The sequence below is a fragment of the Syngnathus typhle genome, linkage group LG20 (genome assembly GCF_033458585.1).
Source record: "Syngnathus typhle isolate RoL2023-S1 ecotype Sweden linkage group LG20, RoL_Styp_1.0, whole genome shotgun sequence".
NCBI classification, from domain to species: domain Eukaryota; kingdom Metazoa; phylum Chordata; class Actinopteri; order Syngnathiformes; family Syngnathidae; genus Syngnathus; species Syngnathus typhle.
In genome coordinates this window covers 9212501-9218693 of record NC_083757.1, presented here as the reverse complement: position 1 = coordinate 9218693, position 6193 = coordinate 9212501, and positions in this window count along the sequence as shown.

Here is a 6193-nt window from a genome sequence, read left to right as displayed (position 1 = left end):
GCTCGAGATACCAACTACTTGTTCTTTGCCCAGTTTGTGACTGAAATTTACCAGGCGACGTCGAGCATGACAATACAGCTGCGCAAAGGTAAGCCTTTTACCAGGGATGGTCGAAGGATAAACAATGCCATGCTTCAGGACAAACGTGAAGTTGAGAAACTGGTGCGCAGCAAAGATGCTGTCCGATTCATGACACCGCTGAGAGGTACGCCGGCCTATTGGGAGAGAACCACCAAAGATCTTTTTGCTATGATCCGGCAGCTGGGCACACCCACGTTCTTTTGCACATTTTCTGCTGCCGAAATGCGTTGGGAAGAGGTCATCACCGCCATCAAAGCGCAACAAGGTGAAGTAGTGAATTTCACCCAACTTGACTGGGCTACCAACAAGTGTGACATCCTACGCAGCAATCCTGTGACGACGATGCGCATGTTTGACAAGCGTGTGGAAGCTCTGTTCAGAGATTTGATCCTCTCTCCGGCGCAACCAATTGGTGAGGTCGTCGACTACTTTTACCGACTGGAGTTTCAACACAGAGGAAGTCCTCACATTCATTGCCTCATATTCAAGCCACGGATGGAGCCATCAGTCATTTTGTGTCTCGCTACATCGCGGCCGAGCTGCCGGACCCGCAGAAGGAACCGGAATTGTACAAAAAGGTCACAGAGGTTCAGATGCACAGCAAAAGTCACTCCAAATCGTGCGTCAAACACCAAGGTGCAAATTGCCGCTTTGGATTCCCCAAACAACCGTGCGATGAAACAATGATCGTCAGACCTGCGCCCGTCGACGACGACAATCGAGATCAACGCAATGACGATCGGTTGGCGTCGAATGCCAAGCTTGATCCCGTGCTAAATCTGCTGAATGAGCCTGAAACGGCATCCCTGACTTTGCCTCAGCTACTGGCTAAATGTAAGCTCACCGGTGACGAGTACATGAACTGTTTGCGCATGACGGCCTCGTCGAGTTCTGTCGTGCTTAAGCGAGAACCGAAAGACTGCTGGGTCAACAGCTACAACCGCCATTTGCTTCTTGCCTGGGATGGAAACCTGGACATCCAATACATCCTGAATGCCTACTCTTGCATCGCATACATCTGCAGCTACATCAGCAAGGCTGAACACGGTCTGAGCCAATACCTGAAATCGGTCATTGAAAACTCCCGCTGCGCAAATGTCAACGAGAGCGATGAAATTAAGCAAATTATGCAAGCGTACTCCAAGAAAAGAGAAGTGAGTGCTCAGGAATGCGTCGCACGTGCGTGCGGCTTGCATATGAAACAGTCCTCCCGCATGGTGGTGGTATTTGTACAAACGAGTGACAATGCGCTGAAAATGAGTTATCCTCTCTCGCTCCTTGAGGGCAAAACGCAGGAATCTCATGAAGTGTGGATGACTGGCCTGCCGGAAAAATACAAATCCAGACCTCAAACAGAGGAATTTGAAGTCATGTGCTTGGCTGATTTTGCATCAATGTGCAGAATTGTTTATGGCAAACAAGCCAAAGGTAAGAATGTTTTGCCTCTGCTGAACGACATGGGCTTTGTCCAGAAAAGAACAGAAAAACATGCGGTCATCAAATACTGCAAATACTCTGAACAAAAGAATCCGGAGGAATATTACTGCTCCTTGCTCAAGCTGTACCTGCCTCATCGTGCTGATTGCCAATTAAAATCTGAACTCTGTCCTTCCTATCAGTTGTTTCATGATAACGCCTGTGTACAGTTACCGTATAACGACTCTGTGGAGCGCGTGTGCCAAATTGTCAGAAGGAACAGAGAAAGGTATGAGAAATACAGTCGAGACATTGACAACGCCATCCAAGAGGTGGAGGAGAGTGGGCTCGTCATAAACGAATGGTGCCACCTGGCTCCCGAGAGTGAGTTGCAAAGACTCGAATGCGTTGAGGAAATGAACGCGAGAGATGAACCGAACGACAACGTGTAGGAAAATGTCCCGGACTATAACGTCAGGTCCAAAACAACGCAAATGTCCATCGTGACAGAGGCTGCAGCCATCGATCCCGCAGTGTTACGCGACATGTATCGTAACCTGAACCAAAAGCAAGCGTCCGTCTTCTACAAGGTCAGAGATTGGTGCATAAAACGTGTGTGTAGCTCAAAGCCCATTGAGCAGTTCTTCTACCACATCAACGGTGGCGCCGGGACCGGCAAATCTCATCTCATCAAGTGTATCCACGCTGAGGCTACCAAAATACTGCAGAGACTACCACGACTGGCTGAGGAGGCCGACATTTCCAAGCAAACGGTTGTTCTCGCAGCTTTCACTGGCACGGCGGCGTTCAACATTTCCGGGGCAACGTTGCATTGTCTACTCAAACTGCCGAGAAGTCTCAAACCCCCGTACCACGGGCTGGGCAATAAACTGGACGAAGTCAGAGCCGAGCTGTCCATCGCCGAAATACTCATCATCGATGAGATTTCCATGGTGTCGAAAGACCTCTTTGCCTACGTGAATGCCAGGTTGAAACAAATCAAAGGAATTAATTTACCTTTCGGTGGCATGTCTGTTCTTGCTGTTGGAGATTTCTTTCAGCTCCCTCCCGTGAGACAGTCCAAACCTCTGTGCGTGTACGATCCTACGCGGCTGGACCACTGGCGTGACGACTTCAAAAAGATCACGCTCACCGCCATCATGAGGCAGAAAGACGATGTCGCCTTTGCCGAACTGCTGAACCGACTCCGCGTCAAAGAAAAGTCAGATGAACTGTCGGAAATGGACAGAGCTCTCCTTGCCACGAGGTACACTTCCCCAGAAATGTGTCCAAAGCATATTCTGCATGTTTTTGCCACCAATAAACAGGTGGATGGCCATAACTCTGCGATGCTGGAACTGTTTCATAAGGACATTGTGCAGATTGACGCGGATGACTACAAGAAAGACAAAGGAACTGGCAGAATGGCAAGGCAAGCTTCCCCTGTGCAAGGCGCTAAGAATGAGCTCTCGGACTCAATCAAAGTTGCCTTGGGTGCTCGTGTTATGATCACACGGAACGTTGATGTTCAATCAGGTCTGTGCAACGGGATGTTTGCAAAAGTTGTCAAATTGGTGAACTATCCAAATGAAGCCCGTGTCCAGAAACTTGGGTTGGAACTCGATCATGTGAGTAACACAGCGCGTGCTGCTAACCCCGTGTACATTGACAGACTGGAGGAGAAGCTGAACAAGGCTGGAGTGACGCGCCGACAGTTTCCCATCAAGCTTGCTTTTGCCTGCACGATCCACAAGGTACAAGGCATGACAACGTCACAGGCTGCAGTTTCGCTGAAAGGTGTTTTCGAACACGGCATGGGGTACGTAGCTCTGAGTAGAGTGACTTCGCTCAGTGGTCTGCATATTCTGCATATGGATGAGAGAAGGCTTCATGCAAATCCACAAATCACTGCTGCTCTTGCTGAGATGGCAGAGGATTCTTTGGAGAGCGTCATGCCCCTCCTTCACGTGATGCCGTCGGTAGATCGGGCAAATCACCTGGTTGTCGTCCATCATAACACCAAAGGGCTGTCTTGTCACGTGCAAGATATCGTGTCTCATCACGAACTGCTTTTCGCTGATGTTTTGTGCTTCACAGAGACACACCTCCAAGGATCAGTGGCCGATGGACGTGCTTGCTTGGAAGGCTACACGATGTTTTGCAGGAACCGAAGTGATTCTTACACAAACTGTCCTGACTTGGCTACAAAACGTGGTGGCGGCGTAGGTATTTGTGTCAAAAGTCACATCGCGGCCCAGGAAAAGAAATACGTTCAGGGTGTGACCGACATTGAATTTGTTGTGGTGAAACTTGAAGATCCCCTCAATGTGTTGATTGCTGCCGTTTACAGGCCTCCAGGCAACAGCGCACTTTTCTGCCAAGCTTGGGAAATCTCTTGCGGTACCTTGAAGTAATGGAGCATCATCAGATCTTGGTATGTGGAGATTTTAATGAAGATATGCTATCTGCCTCATTCAAGCCCATTCTTGATTTGTTCCGCTCAAAAGGCTACACACAACTCATAGCCACTGCTACCACTGACAAAAACACATTGCTTGACCTCATTTTTGTCTCTCGACCTCAGTGTGCCCTTCATTCAGGTGTCCTGCAAACGTACTACAGCTATCACAATCCTGTTTTCTGTGTTTTGACCAGTGAAAGGTAAGTCACAGCTAAATCATGCGGTTCAGCATTTTCTAAAACAACAAGGATGGAAATCGAAACGTGAATGGTGTCGTAAGTGTATAATAATAGTGGTGGGATGCGGTGGGTGATTTGTTGACTTGAGGAGAGATGGGATCCGGAGTGGAAGTGCTCATTACTTGACCTCTTTTTGTTTCTCTCAACCTCTGTGCTCTTTATTCAGGTTTTGTGCGAACATACAACAGCTATCACAATCCTGTTTTCTGTGTTTTTACCAGTGAAAGGTAAGTCAAATCTATATCATGTTTTTCAGTAGTTGGAAAAACAACGAGGACAGACGTCGAATGGCGTAAGCGTATAATATTAGTGGTGGGATGTGGTGGGTGATTTGTTGACTTGAGATGAAATGGGATCTGGGGCTCAGAATGGTAAACGTAATGTTGCCATTAGCCTCACAATTTCCACATAGAAAATAACTACCAACCCATGTGGATAGCGATAGCTGGAAAAGCAGCTTTATACTCATCACATAAATTGGTGGCAAACATAATGAAATCCACCCCTATTTTGGACACTGAGGTTTCTGCGTGATGCTAGCAATAAACCTGTTGCCTGCCTGGCATTACACATGGAGAAAACATCGAATTGGAAAATAGTTATCAATGGCAAAGGTTTGCTTGACACGAGAAGCATGCTTCAGAGTGAGTGAAGGGGAGACGGAGAGGAGTGGCCTTTTTAACTTGGATTCATTTTTATCATTTTTAAATGGTCCCAGGCAAATCATAGAAGAGTGATAAATGGAAACAAACCGTGAGTAAAGCCTTACATGAAACTGTGATTAAAAAGTATCATGAGTAAAGGTGGTCATACATGTAAAGACAAGGACAGTTGATGTAGCTGAACTCATGTCTGTGGTGGTAAGTTGAGGATGGGCCTGTATGTTGAGATGGAATGGGGGTTGGTGTGGACTCAAGTTCAGTTAAGGGAAGGCCAAGGCTTTTGAAGATTTCTACAAGCCTTCCCTTAACTTGATGTAACTTTTTAAAATTTTAAACTTTTTAGACTTTTTAATTAGCTTTCCAAAAGTCTTCCCTTAACTCAAGTTGATTTAACTTTTTAACTTGTAACATTTTTAACTTTTTAAACTTTTAACTTAAAATGCTCACTTTCTAAATTTTTAACTCTTGTAACATTTTTAACTTTTTAAACTTTTAACTTAAAATGTTTCACTTTCGAAATTTTTAACTTTGGAAACTTTTACATTTTTTAAACTATCTTAGACGAGTTAAGGGGAGACTTTTTAACGTTTTACATGTTTTTATTTCTGATTTTACAAGCACATTTTAAAGATGAATTCTAGAAAGGCCTTTTAAACTTTTTTTTTTTTAATTGTTTTTCACTTTCATTACTTCATTTTTTTATGTATTATATTTTTTCTACGTCATAATCGTGAGGCGAGAACAGAAAACAGACCAGGTAAGTTTCTCATCATTAGACATGTTTTATCTTTCTTTAAAAAGACACTAAATGCTGCTATTTCACTCTTCTGTATTTTAACAGTTTATTTTATGTGGCGAAAGCAGCTCATCCACAGTCCACTGACCAAAGACATCCTCTCTTCAGCCATGTACCAGCCAAATGCCGCCTTAAGTCCAGGAAAAGTTTTCTGAAAAGTGTCCCACCCCTCAGAACGCCGAACATAGGCAGTGAAAGAGTCACTTGGCGGGAAGAAAGACTTGACAATCTTCCACCAGAAACTACAATGGAGCTTAAGGCAAGCGAGGCAATGACCCCAGGAGCAGACACCAACTATGCAACGTGGAAATGCCTAAATAGACTAAGATCTGGTGTTGGACATGCAAAAGTCACTCTCGCCAAATGGGGACATCTGGAGGATCGGAACAGCGAGTGTGACTGTGGCACTGAACCACAGACCATGCAACACCTCCTCATGTGCCCCTGCTGGAACATCCCTGCACAGCATCGAATTTAGCAGAGTTTAACGAGAAGGGACAGAAATGTGTTCAGCTGTGGCTCAACCACATCTAGCCAA